General features: G+C 45.8%; 1 long non-coding RNA gene across 6 annotated transcripts in view; it reads right to left on the bottom strand.

The window, feature by feature from the left end:
* Positions 1-20089, bottom strand: part of LOC102408422 — an 84414-nt gene that overhangs the window by 32802 nt on the left and 31523 nt on the right. For 5 of the 6 annotated variants that reach the window (XR_006548814.2, XR_006548816.2, XR_006548811.2 and 2 more), the window contains exon 4: positions 7835-7993. The exons of the other annotated variant lie outside the window; for it this stretch is intronic. This is a non-coding gene — a long non-coding RNA (uncharacterized LOC102408422). The remainder of the gene's footprint in view (positions 1-7834; positions 7994-20089) is intronic. 6 annotated transcript variants of the gene reach the window in all.

The raw sequence follows: 20089 nt of genomic DNA, 5'->3' as shown, positions 1-20089 counted from the left end.
AGGCCAAGTTCAAATCCTGACTCTTCCAATTTCTACCTGTGTGACACTGGAAAAGTTCATCAACCTCTCTGAGCTTCAATTTTTCTAAAATAAAACTAATACTTCTCCTCTTACAGTTTTGTGACATTTAAACTGTGAGTTACTATTATAGTTCTGTGTATATATATTTAAAATTACATATGTATTTTGTCTGATTCTTTGCAACCCCATGGACTATAGCCTGCCAGGCTCCTCTGTCCATGGGGATTCTCCAGGCAAGAGTACTGGAGTGGGTTGCCATTCCCTCCTCCAGGGGATCTTCCCAACCCAGGAATCAAACCAGGGTCTTCTGCATTGTGGGCCAATTTTTTACCAGCTGAGCTACCAGGGAAGCCCCATGTATATCTTACCGATATATAAGAATATTAGACAAAGGTCAGATAGAATAAAGTATTGAGGGTAATTAACTCTCAGGAGATAAAGGGGTGTGATTAAAGGGGGTGGAAAGTGGAATGGGAAAGGCTTTCTCTTCTTACTCCATGTATTAAATTTTAATTTTTTATAAAGAGAACAAGTTAAAGTATTGTATATATAAAATGTATTTAATCAAAACCCAAAAGGCTAAATAGACTCATCTAGATAAGTGCCTGGCCCACAGTATGTGCTCAGTTAATGGTAGCTGTTAGTCTTATCATCCTGCATAAACATTTGTTGAGTGTCTGTTATGTGTAAGTCGTCATATTTAAGCTGCATCAGGAGGCAGAGAATTACAAAACAAAGTCCCTATATTCACATGCAGAAAAAACCCCAAACGTCCAATGGCAGTGTGTAGTTTGGGAGCAATGAGTGCCATAGAAAATAAAGCCTTGAAGAGCTGAAATGAGAGAGATCATTTCCAGCTGGCCTCTTCAGGAGAGATGGAGCTTGTGCAAGGCATCGAGGAAAGGGGAAGATTTCAATAGGCAGAGAAAGAGGGGAAGAATATTCCAGTGGCAGAAAAGAGCTTGGTTCAAAGGGCAGTGCGATTTGGTGGGCATGCGCAGAAGATGCTGCGTGGACATTTGGCCCCAGGCGGCCAGGCTGCGGGATGCAATCGTGCCGGATCCCAGGCAGGCCATCGTGGGCCTCCCCTCCCACAACTGAAATAACACAATCTCTGGCCCCATCCCTTCCGGTGCCTGGAATGGGGCCAAGATAGACTTTCTCAACAATTCTTGACCATTGTGAACCAAACACAGAATGGGAAGCAAAGTGGCCACAGTGATTGAAAAAAAAAAAAAATCAGATCTTCTCCCCTAACTGCTGGGGCCCAGGGGTCTGCAGGGCACGTGCTGGGTATGAGGGGAACAGAGTGGAGGGTGTGCCGGACGTGGGTCTGAGGGCACCGTGTGTATGTGTGTGTGTACACGTTGCCACGTGTGGCATGTGTGGGAACTGATGCGTGAGCGTGCACGTCGTCCTGACAGGCGGCATTTCCTGTGATTGTGTGCTGTGATCTGCGCGGTAGAGTTATGAGTGCAGAGTGTGCTAACCACATTCCTGAAGGCTAATCTTTCTGAGCCGCTGAGGAGGCGGTGGCAGAGGGAAGCTGGGAGCCGGCGAAATATCTGTCCATGGAGCACGCCCTCTGCCTTCCTAGCACTTCTGGTCAGACGAGGGTCCCGGGGTGGGTAGGCAGCCCGGGGAAGAGGCAGAGAGGAGGTGCACCCAGGGCCCAGAGCTGCCCGTGCATCAGCAAATACCACTCTGCGCTCAGCCACCTATAAAGTACCCTGACATCGTCCTAGATCTGGTGCCTGTGTGTCTGTATACACAGTGTGTATGTTGAAAGCTGGAGATAAACACTTTTTTAAAAAGTGAAAGCTTGATTAGCTGAACACCATGCGGCCCTGGGAAATCGAGTTTGAGAAAAAAATTTGGATAATTGGAACAGCAGACACTATCAGGCATGTTAAATACACAAGTCAGCTGAGCACCCAGAGTTTATGGCAAGCTCTGATTAAGACGAAGTTTCTGATAATCAAAGTTTTAATGGCAGAGGCTCATTTGAATTTCTTCTGTCTAAAAGGGAGATTAGATATTGTGTGCACGGAATATCTTGTGATATTTTCCATTCTTCCCAACCCTGGCTGAGTCACAAACGCTTTTTTTTTTTAATGTATGTGTTTCTTTTGTAAAAAGTACTCTCTCCTTTGGTCTGCCCCAAACCACCCCAAACAGGACTTGCCACAGATGTGTTTATCAGATTGTACTGCAAATGCTCAGCAAAGAAAAGTCTGCCTATCGTCTAAGCGATTTCCAAATCAAAGCCATCCCAGACACATCAGAAGCCTAGAGCAGCCAAGAGATAGGCCAAGTTTATAAACTTCCATAATATGTTTATTGCACGGATGGCAATTACCCAATATCCCTGCCCTCCTGGGTCTTAGATCACAATATATCCACAAAAAGAAATCTGTGTTTGACTGCATTTAACCAGTCATAATTCCAGATGTCTGGAATATTCCAACACCAGGCATGGGGGTGGGGAAGAAGAAAGGAAGCTGTTGATCATTCTGCTAGTCTTGTTGTCTGCAGTGTCGGGTCCAGTGGGGCAGTTTGTGTCGCCTCTTCTTCTCCCTAAAGGCCAAGGTGTCACAGGAGCGGTCATTGTATTCAGGGGAAGTGGCTGTCCCCAGCCACAGGCAGGCTTTTGTGTCCTCCTCTGGAAACCCGACGCGCACATCACATCAGAGACATAATTTCTTAATGAAATGGCGAGCATGTACCTAATTTATGCCAGGATGGAAAATGCTGATGGGGCAGAAAGGACACTTGTTTCTGCTGTAACAGCGAGCACATGTGGGCCACAGCACTCAGGAATGAATCAGACCAGCGTTCAGGGGCAGTCTGCTAAGAGAATTGCCTCCTTGCGAGCTCCTGTAAGATGTTAAAGACGTTTACTGCCTGAGTACATGCCGGACCATTCTGCCCTATTCACTGGAACGCAGACTTAGGTAAGTTCAGTCCTTTGTCCCAGACCCCTTGTTGAGCATGAGTAAGAAAAGTTGGGTTGTTCTATAGAATCATCAGTGAGATCACTCTGCCCTTTCCTCTAGGACTCTTCTAGCAAACATGAAACATCACGACACCCCACTAAAGGGAGGCAAAGTACTCATTTCACAGATGGTAAGACTGACGCACAGGTTTTGCCTCCATGACACCTTATAGCCAATGAGATAGATTCCTCCCCTAACCCCAGCAAAGTGGGTGTGAGATGTGTTGATGAACTTAAAAAAATGTCATGGAGGTATCCTTGATTTAAAACGTTGTGCTAATTTCTGCTGTACAGCAAAGTGATTCAGTTATTCATATACATATATGTTCTTTTTCATAGTCTTTTCCATGATGGTTTATCACCGGATATTGAATATAGTTCCCTGTGCTATGTAGTAGGACCTTGTTGTTTATGCATCCTATATATAATAGTTTACATCTGCCAATCACAAAATCTCAATCCATCCCTCCCTCAACCCCTTCCCCCTTGGCAGAGATGTGTTGATGAACTTAACCTAAGGCTTGGGTATGGTGTAGCCAAAGAGATCAGGGCTTCTCCTGATGGCTGTGGGACTGCAGTGGGCCTAAAAGTCTGGGGCCTTTGTCTTCTGCTCAACACTGGGCCAAGAGGTATCAGTCATGGCCAGGTGCAAGAGAACTTTCTCCACTCATCTCTATGCCAGAAAGTCTCCAAAGTGGGAGCTCACACACCCTAGTGATACACAACACCATTCTTTGAGGGGTGGTGTTAATGGGTTGAACTGTGTCCCCCACCCCACCCCTCCGAAAATTCACATGTTGAACTCCTAATCTCCAGAACCTCTGAATGTCATCTTATTAGGAGACAGGCTCTTTAAAGAGGTAATCAAGTTAAACTAAGGTCTCTAGGGTGGGTCCTAAAAAAATATGACTAGTGTCCTTCAAAAGAGGGGAAATTTGGACACAGATACACAGAGAAGGAAGATGATGTGAAGAAACACAGGAGAAAGACAAACCAAGGGGAGTGGCCTGGCACAGATCCTTCCCTTGCAGCCTTCAGAAGGAACCAGCCCTGCCCACACCTTGATCTTGGACTTCTAGCCTCCAGAACTACGAGGTAATACATCTCTGTTGTTTAAGCCCCCGTGTCTATGGTACCTTGTTACGGCAGCCCAAGCAAACAAACACAGATAGGAAGAAGATACCAGAACTTGAGAATTTCTATTTATATCACTGTGGTGCTTTGATCCTAATTCATTACTCATGTGGAATAGCATTAATAATATTTGCCATTGTCACGCTGCAGTGCCTCCCACTGTGGGAGAGAATATATTCTGCCCCACGGAAGAGAATATATCTCTTGCACCCCACGCCAGTGACGTTGGACTTGACCAAAGGCACATTAGTGGACGTGGCTTGTGAGCAGGACTCTAAATGTGTCCTGTGGTGTGTGGATTGCCCTCTTGAGCTTCTGCTGTCACTAAGAGAACAGGTCCTAGGTGGCTGTGGTCACATCAGCCTGGGCTCCAGATCAGCACAAAATCTGAAGGCCCGAACCAAGCCGGGCCAACCTGCAGCCTGAAAACACCCAGTACAGCCAAGATCCATCAAACCCCCAACAGCCCCGCTAGACCAGGAGCAAGAAAAAAACAGAAATGCCTACTGTTATCAGCCACTGAGTTTTAGAGTGTTTGTTCTGCAGCAGAATTGTAGCAAGACTTGACTGTTATACTGAACATTATGCAACATGCAGATTGATCATGGGACCTTACTAGAGCTGAATGTCACTGCTCAGCCTCCAGTGTGACAGGCAAGGAATGCCAAGGGAAGAGTGACAGTCCCCAAACTTGGCCAGCATGCTTTTTCACCTCAGTAAGTGGCCTCTTATGAATGCCATGTCGAATGGATTTACAGATTCTATGATCTCGCTCTAACTAAACTAATCATCACAAAATGGGCAAGGGGCTTGAAATGGCTCCTCTAAAGAAACTGTGGCTTGCCGATAAAACTGTGAAAGCAGGAATCAGCTAGGAAGGAACTAGCCAGCTACTGGTTCCAGAGCCCTGCCAGCCCCATTTGGAGGAAACATCAGGATCTCCATCAGAGTTGACAGGCGTATGTATTAAGTCACTTCAGTCGTGTCCGAGTCTGTGCAACCCTATGGACTGTAACCCACCAGGCTCCTCTGTCCATAGGATTCTTCAGGCAAGAATACTGGAGTGGGTTGCCATGCCTTCTCCAGGGGACCTTCCTGACCCAGGGATCAAACCCGCGTCTCTTAGGTCACCTGCATTGGCAGGCGGGTTATTTAGCACTAGCGCCACTGGAGTACATTTTTAAAATTTCAACCTTCAGGGACTTCCCTGGCGGTCCAGTGATTAAGACCCTGTGCTTCCACTGCAGGGGGTGGAGGTTCTATTCCTGATCGGGGAACTAAGATCCCACATGCCAATTGATGTGGTCAAATTTTTAAAAAAAAAAATTCAAGCTTCAGAAGAGCATTTGAGATGCAGATTTTCAACCTCTATTGTTAAGAGTGGGTCTCGGATGGGCCTTGAAACATGTAAAATATCATGTATGAAACGAGTTGCCAGTCCAGGTTCGATGCACGATACTGGATGCTTGGGGCTGGTGCACTGGGACGACCCAGAGGGATGGAATGGGGAGGGAGGAGGGAGGGGGGTTCTGGATGGGGAACACATGTATACCTGTGGCGGATTCATTTTGATATTTGGCAAAACTAATACAGTTATGTAAAGTTTAAAAATAAAATAAAATTCAAATACAAAAAAAAAAAAAGAGTGGGTCTCATACACATATATACGGCTTTATGCTCTTAGCAGAAAACATTAGCACGTGAATGTAATTTGTAAATAAATATAGTCCAAATGTGCAAAAAATGTTTCACTACTCAGCTTGAGGCCACTTGAAAGTCACTTGAGGGCTTCCCTGCTGGTATAGTGATTAAGAATCCGCCTGCCAATGCAGGAGACACAGGTTCAATCCCTGATCCGGAAACATCCCACATGCCACAGGGCAACTAAGCCCGTGTGCCACAACTACTGAGCCTGCGCTCTAGAGCCCAGGAGCCACAACTACTGAAGCCTGAGAGCCCTAGAACCTGTGCTCCACAACAAGAGAAGCCCCTGCCATGAGAAACCCGTGCACCGCAACGAGAGAGTAGCTCCTGCTCACCAGAACTAGAGAAACCCCTTGATAGCAATGAAGACCCAGCACAACCAAAAATAAAGAACTAAGTAAATTAAATAAATAAATAAATGTTTCTTAAACAAACAAAGGCACCTGAATGTGAGTTTGGCCTATCAAACTGATTTATGAACTTGTTGGGCTAGTTCACTGTTTTTAGTGTTGACGAATTATTAGGGTGTTGTCTGTGAACACAGTAAAGACCCATCCCCTCAAAGTGTGGGACTTCCCAGTTGGCGCTAGTGGTAAAGAACCCACCTGCCAATGCAGGAGACATAAGAGACATGAGTTCGATCCCTGGGTCAGGAAGATCCCCTGGAGGAGGGCATGGCAACCCACCCCAGTATTCTTGCCTGGAGAACTCCACTCCATGGACAGAGGAGTTTGGTGGGCTACAGTCCATGGGGTCGCAAAGAGTTGGATGCAACTAAAGCGACTCAGCACACTCACACTTGAAGTCCAGTGTGAAGAACCCCCGGGCTCACCAGTATTGGGTGTGTTCACCCTGTTTCTAAAGCCTGGGGTAGAAACTGAGGTCACAGGAAAAGTGAGAACATACCTCCAGAGCAAGGAGCTGACGCGCTAGGCAGAGATTTTTCGGCCGAGATGGTGCCCAGGGGAGCCCTGCTTTGGGCCCAAAGGCTTCTCCCGGCTTCACAAAGTCCTGAAAGGGCCCAGCTCTGCTGCCCCGTCCTGACGCCAACAGTACCAATCTGGAGGTGGAGACAAGGAAACACACCTCACCCCCAACCAGACTTCATGCCCAACTCTGATTAAACTTCAGAGTTATCTAATAAAGCTGATCACTCCTTCCACTCCAGAAAACACCTTCCTCCCTGGAAGCCCTGTGTCGACTTGTTTCTGTCTCCCCTATGAGGCTGACCCCACTGTGTCTTCAGGCGCTGTCAGCTACACTTCTACGTGGCTGTGTCCCGTCTCAAAGATGTGTGCCAGGCAGCCCGAGCAGACGCACAGAGCCAGCACGCGGCCCACCCCACGGCCTCTTCTCCAAGGTGACAATGACACTCCCGTGACCACACTTCCGGTAGTGGGGTTGATACTCTCTTCCCTTGAACCTGATCCAAAATTCATGACTGCCCCAACCACCAGAATACAGAAGACGTGAAGACGTGTGACTTCTGAGACTAGGTCCTAAAAATGCATGCCCTCCTTCCCTGTTCCCTCAGGACACTCACCCTTAGAACCCTGCCAGCACGCTATGAGGAAGCCAAGAAGCCACAGGGAGAGACCAACAATCCAAGCTGAGGTCCCGAACGCAGTCAGCATCAACACTAGCTGTGAGATCGAGTGAGGTTTTGGGTGAGTCCAGTCCCCTAGCCGTTGAGTCACCCCTGTCCTTTGAGCCACCCCAGAGGACACTGTGTTGAGCAGAGACAAGCTGTCCCCCCGGCTTTGCCCAGACTGTGGATATGTGAGCAAAATAAATGATGTGTCATTGTTTCAAGCCACTGATCTTGGGGTGGTTCATTATGCAGTGGTAGATGGAACAGTGCTGCACAGAACAAATGCATCCAGGAGACTGCCTGGGAGGAAATGGAGCCAAGTCAATATATAGGCTTGACCTGTTTGGGGGATTACTGCAGTGATTTCAGACAATCAAAGCAATGCAAACCTCTGGCATCAATGCGGCAAAACAGGCTGCCAGATGCGCGGTTCTCCGGAGATCACATCCACTTGACGATGCCTATTCATTTTCAGGCACTCTGAACGTCTTCCCAAGGAGAGATTTTTATTCACGTTGATCAAGCTCCGGACAGAGTTTAAAGAAGGCCTACGTACAGAAAGAAAGTGGTGGAATCGGGAGGTTGAGCTGGAGGCTAGAATAATTAAAGGTTAAACTCCAGGTTTGCATTTGGTATTTATAGAATTTTCCATGCTTGGTTGTGAGGGTTTTAAAACCAGGCTGAGCAGGGAAGCGCCTTTCAGCTCTTAAAGGAGGAAAAGGATTTTAACACAAGGAATCCAACCAGCCTCGTTCAAAGTTTTAAAATGCAGCATGCTTAAGCTGCTTTGTGGCTTCAAGGGATGCTGTTAAGGTGAACGGGGCTGGGGAAGGAGGCTCTGTGAACAAAACACAAAGGCAAACAAAACATTTTCTTTCCCTACCAGGCACCCAGGGCTGTCAGCAGTGGGTCCCTGGGTCCTCAAAAGCTTGTCCTGCCTGTGTTGCTCTCTGTGCTGCAGGAGTGTGAATGCGGCTTATAACACTGGGCACGAGCCAAGGGGAGGTGCGGGACAGCGGTGTTGCAGTGCATTGTGGGGGTTACCAAAGGATGCGCGCCAAGGATGCAGGTGGGGGACCAGCACCTGGCCCGCGCGGGCTCACTCACAGCTGTGCTCTGAGGCTGAATGCAGACTCCCCAGAACACACTTCTGCTTTGCTTCAAGCTTCTTCTCACCCTCTTTGTCCCCCTCCCATGTCCAGGATAGAACTTCAGAGAAATTCCTCTCTTTGTCTTTCAGCTTGTTGTTATCTGTGTGCAGGACATGGTTGTCTCTTTTCGTTTCCTGAAGCTTTGATGGGGCCTGGGTATGAAAGGTCAGAGGAGGCAAGGCCAGGGGTGTCTGTGCTACAAGCTCAAACTGCTTCTCCCAAGAGAGTTTTCCAAATGTGTCTTGCTCCAGACCTTCAAAGGATGCGGGATGCGAAGGCTTGTGAGAACTTGTCTAAGCTGGCACTGCATTGCTTTAGACTCTAAAGCAGCTATTGAGAAGGATGATTATAAAGAGTATGTAGCAACATGGAAAAAAGCAGGCGTGATATACCATTACACAAAATAGTAGAACTCTAAACTCTGCCCGAGGTACTGTCACGACTGTGCTAAAAGTGGATTAGGAGCAGGGACAAGGAACAGATGTGATTAACCCAGGTTCATGAAAGCATTATTCACAATAGGCAAAAGGTGGCTACAACCGGTGTCCATCAATGGATAAATGGATAAACAAAATGGGACTTCCCCGTTGGTCCAGTGGTTAAGAATTCACCATGCAAAGTAGGGGATGTAGGTTCTATCCCTGGTCAAGGAACTAAGATCTCACATGCCACATGGCATGGCCAAAAAACAAAAATGAATCAGAATTTATACAGGATTAATATATACACCTGGCTCAGTGGTAAAGAATCCCTCAACTAATGCAGGAGACGTGGGTTCAATCCCTGTGTGGCGAAGATCCCCTGGAGGAGCGCATGGCAACCCCCTCCAGTAATCTTGCCCGGAGAATCCCACAGACAGAGAAGCCTGGTGGGCTACAGTTCATGAGGTCAAGAAAGAGTCAGACATGACTTGGTGCCTAAACAACAACAACAACATATACACACTACTATATATAAAATATATAACCAACAAAGACCTACTGTATACAGAGAACTATACTCAATATTTTGTAATAACCTATAAGGGAAAAGAATTGGAAAAATCTGAAAAAGAATATATATATATATACACATACATACAGGAATCACTTTACTGTACACCTGAGACTAACGTGATATTGTAAGTCAACTACACTTCAATAAAAACAAAACAGGGGAATTCCCTTGTGGTCCAGTGGTTAGGACTCCATGCTTTCAAGGCTGAGGGCCTAGGTTCAGTCCTTGGATGGGGAGCTAAGGTCTCACAAGCTGTGTGGTGTGGCCAAAACAGACAAACAGAAGAAAACAGCCTGTCGATCAACTAAAGTTTCTTACTTGTTCTTAAGACTTGTAGGGCAAGATTGCACAGAGAAAAACCATAGGAAAGAGAAGTTGAGGAATGGGCTAAGACAGTGCTTGTTGCTTTTATGTGTCATGTATGAATATGTTAATAATAAAGAAGATATTCACATCATAATAATAAAGAAGATAAGAAATGAGCCCAGTATGTCCTTGCCAATCAATCACATATATATGTTTAATGTGCAGTGTCCCTGCAGAAGGCCTAGGAGATGAGGCATGTCCTTTTGGAGGTCGCACCACTGGACTAACTTGTATGATGCTGGTGACGAGTGCATGAGGTCAGAAAGAGGCTGACGCACACAGAGAGGCTGCCTGAAGGGAGTGGGGGTACCTCAGCTGGACTCGGAGGGACGGTGGGGCATGCACAGGCCAAGGGGAGAGAGAGGTCCTTCTAGGGTGTGAGGAGATGGTCAGGGGGCACAAACGCCAGCGTCTGTGGTAAGGGGAAGGGAGGGAGAGCAGAGAGGTGTGCCAGTGAGTTGAAGGAGGCATAGTTAAAACACTCCCCTTGAGGGGACTTCCCCGGTGGTCCAGTGGTTAAGACTCAACGCTCCCAATGCAGGATGCCCAGGTTCGATGCCTGGTCAGGGAACTCGATCCCACATGCCACAACTTAAGATCTCACGTGCCACAATGAAGATTGAAGATCCCGTGTGATGCAACTAAGACCTGATGCAGTCAAATAAATAAATATTTCAAAAATCACACCTCTTGAGGGATAAACACTGCAGACAGTGGAGAGGCATGGTTGGCTCCTGAGCAACGGACAGAAGCCATGTTTTCAGGTGGTGATTGTGCCAGAATGACAGCAGGCCTTGGATCCTCTTTCCCTTTCATTCAGGGAGCCCAGAGAGGCCAAAACACAGCCAGACCCCCAGCCCTGGCATAGATTACGGTAGCAGCAGCAGGGAGCAATTTTGGAAACTCTGTTCTCTCATTGATGGTTTCTAGTTCCTTGTCCCCAAAGGGAACACTTTTAAAGGAAAACAGTGAAAAGTGAAAGAGTGAATGTTAGTCACTCAGTCATGTCAGACTCTTTTGCAACCCAATGAACTGCAGCCCACCAGGCTCCACTGTCTATGGAATTCTCCAGGCAAGAATACTGGAGTGGATTGTCATTCCCTTCTCCAGGGGATCTTCCCCACCCAGGGATCGAACCTGGGGCTCCCACATTGCAGGTAGATTCTTTACCGTCTGAGCTGCCAAAAATGGTATGTCTGGTTAATGGGGTTTTCAAAAGGCAGTCACCTCTGAGTATAAAGAGTGGGAAAGGAGAAAATAGCCAAAGAGTTTTCAAAGCTGCAAAGCAGGAGGTTGTTTGGTTATTAACTCAGAGCAGGGCTGAGAAAGCGGAATTTCAAACTGGTCATGGGGAAAGTTGTGACCTGAATGGTATGGCAGAACATCCCCCCCGCCCCCCGCAAAGACTCACAAGTGCCAATTCCAGGTACTTCTGGAAGAGGAAGTGAAAGTGGGACTAAGAATAGGACGATCCACTGAAAGTCCATTTAAGAACTCAGATGTTCAGATGCCTTCCCCTGCTCTGTGAACCGAAGTGGCTCTCCCTTCGCTTCCTCACTCCCCCATCTCAGATAGAAGACTGCACTTTTACTTATTATCTGGAGAGGGTTTCAAAAAGTGTCTTTGCATAGAAAACAAACTTATGGTTAACAAACATGAAAGAGTGGGGCGAGGGGATAAATTAAGAGTTTGAGATTAACAGATATACATTACTATATATAAAATAGACACACAACAAGGACTTACTGTATAGCACAGGGAATTATATTCAATATCTTGAGATAACGTATTATGGGAAAGAATCACAATATATATGAAACTGAATTACTTAGCTGTACACATGAAACTAACACAACATTGTAAACCAATTATACTTTAATAAAAAAACTAAAAATGTCTTTGGGAGAGATACAAAGCGTAGTTAAAAGTAGGATGCCCACTTGAAAACAGGAAGATTTGATATATATTTTTTTAATGAACACTGTATCCCCAGCCAAACTTCCCTGTGCTCTCAACTCCCAGAAACTTGACATTCAGGCTTGGACTCTCTAGGAAGGAGATTGAATACTGACATCAGAGATTTGCCAATTAAAAGGCTTACCCAGATCACCATAGAATGGTGGTTCTCAAACATTAGCCTATATCAGAATCCCCCGGAGGGTCTGTTAAAACACAGGGTTTCAAATCCAATAAATCTGGAGTGGGGTCTAAGAATGTACATTTCTTAGAAGTTCCCAGGTGATGCTGCTGCTGAAGGTCCAGGAACCACACTTGGAAGACTGCTACTCTAGAGCAGCAGGATTGGAATATAAAGTTGGGAACATTTCCAGAAAATAAAGATGAGAGATATTAAAAACAGTTTTTAAATGATTACTCCAAGAGTCCAAACAAAAGGAGATTTAGAAAGAATAGGGAGACAGAGGGGAAGAAAACATCAAATAAATAATTCAAGAAAATTTTCCATACCTAAGGGACACAAGCTTATAGATGGAAGGGATCACAGAAGTATCTAACACAATGGGTGAAAATCAACTCACACAAATACATAACATCATGAATTTCAGGACCTTGGGGACAAAGACCCTTAAAACTTCTAAAGAAAAAATAAATATTATATACAAAGGATTGAGAATCCTTCTGGCTTTGGATTTCTTAATAGCAACTCTGAAATTTGCAAGAAAACAGAAAAACGCCTTTCAAAATTCCAAGGGAAAATAATTCAACTTAGAATTCTGTATCCAGGGACTTCCCTGGTGATCCAGCAGTTAAGAATCCATCTCACAATGTGGGGGATGCGGGTTCCATCCCTGATTGAGGAACTAAGATCCCACTTGCTGCAAAGCAACTAAGCCCTTGCACCACAACTAGAGAGTCTGAGAGATGAAACAAAAGATCCTGCATGATGCAGTGAAGATCCCACATGCTGCAACTAAGACCTGATGCAGCCAAATAAATAAATTTTTTGAAAAGAATTCTATGTGAGCACAGGAAAAAACTTCTGTGACATACAAGGTCTCATAGAATTGCTGCCTGTGCATTCTTGCTCAGAAAGCAGCTGGAGGAGATGGTCCACCGAAATGTTGGAAAACATCTAGAAAGGGGAAAACGCAGAATCTAGGAAACTGGAGATGCAACCCGAGATGGAGTCAGAAGGAATTTCTATGATGATGAAGGCAACCTCAGGGTGACGGCTGAGGCCTAAGCATAAGGAGCAACCAGCCTACACAGAAGCTGCTCAGAAGCCTCCTGATAAGCCAAGAAGAGGGACTTGAGGTGTTTGGATACGGTGAGAAATCTAGTAAGTTGAGAAAGAGTTTGGGTTGCAGTAGCCTTCTTAGAGGAGAAGGCAATGGCAATACACTCCAGTACTCTTGCCTGGAAAATCCCATGGACGGAGGAGCCTGGTAGGCTGCAGTCCATGAGGTCGCAAAGAGTCGGACACGACTGAGCGACTTTACTTTCACTTTTCACTTTCATGCATTGGAGAAGGAAATGGCAACCCACTCCAGTGTACTTGCCTGGAGAATCCCAGGGATGGGGGAGCCTGGTGGGCTGCCGTCCTTGGGGTCGCACAGAGTCGGACACAACTGAAGTGACTTAGCTTAGCAGCCTTCTTAGAGCCGGAGAAGGCAATGGCACCCCACTCCAGTACTCTTGCCTGGAAAATCCCATGGACGGAGGAGCCTGGTAGGCTGCAGTCTGTGGGGTCGCTAAGAGTCGGACACGACTGAGTGACTTCACTTTCACTTTTCACTTTCATGCATTGGAGAAGGAAATGGCAACCCACTGCAGTGTTCTTGCCTGGAGAATCCCAGGGATGGGGAAGCCTTGTGGGCTGCCGTCTATGGGGCTGCACAGAGTCGAACACGACTGACGTGACTTAGCAGCAGCAGCAACCTTCTTAGAGCAGAGGCAGCCAGGAGGTGGTAATAAGGCTCAATAAGTACAGCCTGACTGAATTCCAATTTTCCACACAATGATGAAAAGTCCCTTCCTCCACCAACAGCCACATTCCCATGCATATTTGGGAAGGCAGAAATATCTAGGCTGATTTTATCATACTAAAGAGGGAAAAGAATCATCAAAGTTCAACCTCTCCATCATCAGACGACCTCAGAGTCTCCCCAGTATGAAATTCCAAATGTCTGGGTCTAGGCATGCTCATGCGTAGAAGGGAAACTGGTGACTGGAAACGTGCATTGTTTTTATTGAACAAGAACTTGCTTGCTGGGGTATAATTACATGACACAGGTTCCTTTTTCATTTTTTTATAGGGAAGCATTTTGCCGTTAGCTTGGAGTACGGCATGATATGTTTTATGGCCAGGGATTTTTTTCACTGTGTAATATTCCTCTCCGTGGTTTCTTTAAAGTCAAAATGACACCAAACGAGAGCAGTTTGTCTTCTCACCCTAGCCCCGCCCCAGAGCTGTAGTGCTTGTGCCTGAACAAACATCTCTTCGAGCAACAGAATACAAAAAAAAAAAAAAAAAAAAACTATAAAGGACTAAAAACTGCATGCATGCCCAGTTGGGGCAAATTAGGAACAAGATACAAAAAGAGCAAAAACCCCCTGCACAGAGCATCACCATGGGGGTGGGCAGACCACCAAGCCGCCCCTCCAGCAGACCCTTGGATCGGTCCCTACCTTCACCCCATTGGAGGGACCAGTTCACCCCTGCCTCAAGGAGCCAGCAAGGACACTTATTACTTGCTTTCGCTCCTTCGTGTGGCAGCATGAGTCCCAATAATTCAGCCTCACCTGAATTCCTCGTCTGGCCTCTTCTCAATTTCTATTGATTTAAAGAGTCCGAGAACCTAGGTCAGTCACGACCTTACACATTTCACTTCAGTGGAACCGGTCACCTTTAGTGATTCGCATTAGGTATCACAGTCTCATTCTACAACTTTCACGGCATAAAATGTAGGACTAATCAGGATGGGAAAATATCTCAACAGGTTGAAATAAATAACAAGCCCTCTACCTATGACCTCGGAGAAGGCACTGGCGACCCACTCCAGTACTCTTGCCTGGAAACTCCCATGGACGGAGGAGCCTGGTAGGCTGCAGTCCATGGAATCGCTAAGAGTCGGACACGTCTGAGCGACTTCACTTTCACTTTTGACTTCCATGCATTGGAGAAGGAAATGGCAACCGACTCCAGTGTTCTTGCCTGGAGAATCCCAGGGACAGGGGAGCCTGGTGGGCTGCCATCTATGGGGTCGCACAGAGTCAGACACGACTGACGTCACTTAGCAGCAGCAGCTACCTATGACATAAGAAAAGGCACCAAAATATCCTGTCCCATCATTCCATGATACAACCAAGAGTAGTCCAAAGGAGACAAGACCCTGCGGACCAGGCTTTGGCCCTGCCCTGCTGCATGTCACTCATCCACGCATCCACCCACCATGATGAACAACTGCCCCAACACCCACTGTGAGCTCCTTTTGGGAGTCTGGCAGACCCTCTCCAACTTCCCCACTCCACCACCCCACGTCTCCTCTATCCAGACCAGGGGTCCCTTGCAGACTTGAGTCCATCACAAGCCAGTAGCACCCCTACCTGGCCCCAGTGCCCCCTACCCCCTACCCACTCACGCAGGTACCTTTCTCCCAGTACCCAGGACTGGCCACTGCCCACCTCCCCTGGCACTGTGGCCAAGGGAGGGTGAAAAATATAGATTATTCATCTTTGAATCTGAGCGCCTAGCACAATGTGGCATGAAACCATGCCTAATAAATACTTGTTGAACGAATGGGTGAATGACTTAAGGGGCTTTGGTAAATGCCACATGAGCACTTCCCTGGTGGTCCAGTGGTGAAGACTCTGAGCTTCCAATTTAAGGGGGGGGCCCAGGTTCAATCCCTGCTCAGGGAATTAGATCCCATGTGCCACACACAACTTCAAGAATTCACATGCCACAACTAAAAAGATCCCACGTGCTGCAACTAAGACCCAGTGCAGCCAAATAAATAAAAAAAAATTTAAAAAAGAAAAAAGATGTAAACGCCACATGAATTTCTTGTGTCATATGACTGCCCCCAAAATGCTAATACTAAAGGCTTAATGCTGTAGAGTTGAGGTCTTTGACACTCCACTGGGGTGCATTGACAGCTTTAATTTCTCTCACTTGTTTAGGATAAAGAAAATCTACAGAAAGTCATAATGTAAATATTAATGGAGATTAACTTCTTTTTATTTGTAGATTCGAATCAATGTGACTAGTCCCTATGTTTACTGTGCAGACCGACACTTAAGAATGCCTTTACCTGGCCAGTAGGACTGTGAATTGCGGTCATGGGTAGCATATTTTGATGCACTGCAGCTTACAGGTGCCTAGCGATGTGGATTTACTGATCATATGACCTAGTTTTAGCTTAACTCCCAAGTGAGCCATCGGGCTTAAAAAGATTCCTATAAAGAAACCATGTGTTAAAAATAATACTCATAATACGGGCACGCTGGAACAAGATGGAGGCTGAGCAGATGTTTCTTCTAGTATGAGCTCTTTGTCAGCCACATCATGTGGCAAAGACAGCCATAATCTAATCAGATCTGAGCTGAAGTCGGCCCTCAAGTTGAGATTATCAAGAGACAATTTGAAACATGAGTTTCCAATCACTGCCGTCTTAATGACAAGCCTGGCCTTGAGTGTCTATGGTATGTTGGGACTATCTGGTGACTGTCAGAAGCCTTCAGAACAGAGGTCTTTAGCCATAAATAAATACATCGGATTACAAAGGAAACCAACGAGACTGAAATCATTATCAAATTATTAAAACAAATTTGTGCTATAGATATGTACATATACATACAGGCTTCTTTAGTAAATCATTAAGTAACAAGATCCGTGGCAGATCTAATGACTCTCATCATTTCAAGTGTTGATGAGCATATGTGATATCTTAAGATATCTGCTAATACTACTGAGATTTGTTGCCTACGTATATAATTGAAGGAAATGCTAAATTGCAGTCAGAGGCTAGTAAAAATGGAGATGTCATTTCTTTCCCATCCAATTCACGAACCCTGTGAATTCTATCCTTGAACCTCAGGTCAAGAGCCACAGTCTAGAGCAAATTAAAGGCTATTGGCCCCATCTCGCACAACCTCGTTACCAGGTGTTCTGTTAACAACCGTTTGAAGAAAAAAATCATACCCAGCCTCCAACTGAATCAGAAATCAAACATCAAAACGTTTATGACAAGCAGGCACCAAAACCAGTTATGCAATCTGCTCTTGTAACTCAGTGAAGTGCCATGTCTCTGACCTGAAGCACACCAACAAGAACCTTGGTGAAAAGATATGCTGAATAGAGAAATTACAATATTTAAGTGGCAGGATTCAACTAACCCTCGGTTACAACAGGCACACTGTCCCCTTTTAAAGGTGGTAGGCCACAGGAGTAAACAGAGTCTGTGGTCTGGGAGGCCACATCCCAGGGTCTTCCCCTCAGGGCCTCTCAGATTCACAGATCCCGTTCAACAGCAGCAGAGGTCCTAGTGCAATATTTCTAGCCGATCCCCATATCTTGTTGTTTTCTTTGAAGTACAGTGTTGATTTACAATGTTGTGTAGTTTCAGGTGTACAGCACAGTGAATATGTATATATATATTTTTTCTTTTTCAGATTCTTTTCCCTTATTACAAACACTGAGTAGAGTTCCCTGTGCTATACTGTAGGTCCCTGTTGGTTATCTATTTTATTTATAGTAGTGTAGCCAATCCCCCCCACTCCAGTGCTCTTGCCTGAAAAATCCCATGGACGGAGGAGCCTGGTGGGCTGCAGTCCATGGGGTCGCGAAGAGTCGGACACGACTGAGCGACTTCACTTTCACTTTTCACTTTCCTGCATTGGAGAAGGAAATGGCAACCCACTCCATTGTTCTTGCCTGGAGAATCCCAGGGACGGGGGAGCCTATCCCAGAGGGAGAATCCCAGGGACGGGCGGCTGTCGTCTATGGGGTTGCACAGAGTCGGACACGACTGAAGCGACTTAGAAGCAGCAGCAGCCAATCCCCAAGTCTTGAAAACCACTTATTTTGTCAATAAAAATTTCTGACTATTTATTACATCTCTTGATTCCTGAGGGTCAGGAATTCAGAACAGTCACAGTGGGGACAGCTTGGCTCTGCTCCATGATGTCTGGGGCTTTGGCTAAAAGATGTGAAGTGAGGGGCCTGGAAGATATACTTCCACGGTAGAGCAGTATCATGGCCAGCAAGGTGGTGGCAGGCTAGTTGACGTCTCACCATGTGAACCTCCCCACAATGCTTCTTGAATGTTCTTACAGCATGGCAGCTAGTGTCCCCCAGAGCAAGCTACACAAGAAAGCAAGGCGAAAGCTGCAATGTCCAGCATAGTAATTATAGACAACAATACTGTACGATAAGTTTCAAAGTTGCTAAGAGACTAGATCTTAAGTGGTCCCACCATAAAAAAAATTAAATGATAGGGCTTCCCTGGTAGCTCAGTGGTGAAGAGTCCATCTGCCAATATAGGGGACATGGGTTCAATCCCTGATTCAGGTGGCTCCTACATGCCACGGAGCAAATGAGCCCGGGTGCCATAACTATTGAGCCTGTGCTCTAGAGCTCAGGAGCCACAACTACTGAAGCCCAAGTACCCTAGAACCCCTGCTCCACAACGAGAGAAGTCACTGGAACGAGCAGCCTGAACACCTTGACTAGAGAGTAATCTCTGCTTGCTGCAACTAGAGAAAGCCCACTCACGGCAACGAAGACCAAGCACAGCCAAAAATAAACAACTAAAATTATTGAAAAAGTGAAATGATAGTTATGGATTGTGATAGACGTGTTAGCTAACGCTATGATGGGAATCATATTGCAATATATAAATGTATTGTTGGCCAAAAAGTTCATTAAGCCAAATGAACCTTTTGAACAACCCAACATAAAACCAACATGTTGTATACCTTAAACTTACACAGTGTTACATGTCAATTATTTCTCAATATAAATGAATTCTTTTTTTTCCTTTGGCCACAACGCATGGCTTGCAGGATCTTAGTTTCCTGACCAAGGATTGAACCTGGACCACAGCAGTGAAAGCCCTGAGTCCTAACCACTGGACCACCAGGGAATTCCTAAATAAATTGCTTTTTTAAAGAAAGTTGCAATGCCTTTTATAAACAACCTCAAAAGACACATGCCAGCACATCCACAGAAGTCTACTGATCACAGTAGATTCCTAGCAGATTCACCCTGATTCAGTGTAGCAGGGGATTGTGCAAGGACAGGAATATTAGGTGTGGCTCACTGGGCCCATCTTGGAGACTGGCTACCACATCCCCCATCATCTCTACATGTGGATAATGATGCATACTAATGACGAGGAAAGTAGGTCAGACGTGGCTTCCCTATTCATGGTTTTTGAGAAAGATGCTAGTCAAGAAACACGATCTTAAAAGATTCAGGATGTCTTCCCTTCTCATATTCCTCCACTGGGGATCTGGTCTCATCATCATAACCATAATAATGATCATCATCTTTGTCACTGTTATCAGTTACTGAGCATTTAACTATGTGCCAGGCACTGTGTTAGGTGTTCTACAAACATGATCTCCTTTAGTCTTGTCTGTTGATCTCCTTTAGTCTTGTCTAAAATCTTGGAAAAGAAGGTGTGATTGGCCCCACTTTACAGATGAAGAAAAGTGAGATTCAAAAGGATAAGAAACTTCACACCTAGCTAGTCATGGAACCAGAATTTGAATATGGGCTCTCTTGGTCTTTGTTTTCTGTCACACTGCCTCCCTGTCTGTATTAGTCAGAGAAACAGAACCAAGAGGGGGTGTGTGTGTGTGTGTGTGTGTGTAGAAGGAGAGAGAGACAGAGACTTATTCTAAGGAATTGGCTCACATGATTAAGGAGACTGACAAGGCCCAAGATCTTTAATCAGCTGGAGACCCACAACAGCCAATGGTATAGTTCCAGTCTGAATGCCTTCAGGTTCAAAACCCAGGGAGACCCAGTGTTTCGCTCCGAGTTAAAAAACAGGAAAAAACAGATGTCCCAGCTGGAAGGCAGTCAGATAGGAGGAGTTTCCCCTTACCTCCAGGACGGTCAGCTTTTTGTTCTATTGGAACCTTCAACTGATTGGATAAGGCCCA

Source organism: Bubalus bubalis, chromosome X, assembly GCF_019923935.1.
Source record: "Bubalus bubalis isolate 160015118507 breed Murrah chromosome X, NDDB_SH_1, whole genome shotgun sequence".
Classification (NCBI taxonomy): Eukaryota; Metazoa; Chordata; class Mammalia; order Artiodactyla; family Bovidae; genus Bubalus; species Bubalus bubalis.
This window is presented reverse-complemented; position numbering and strand designations above follow the sequence as displayed.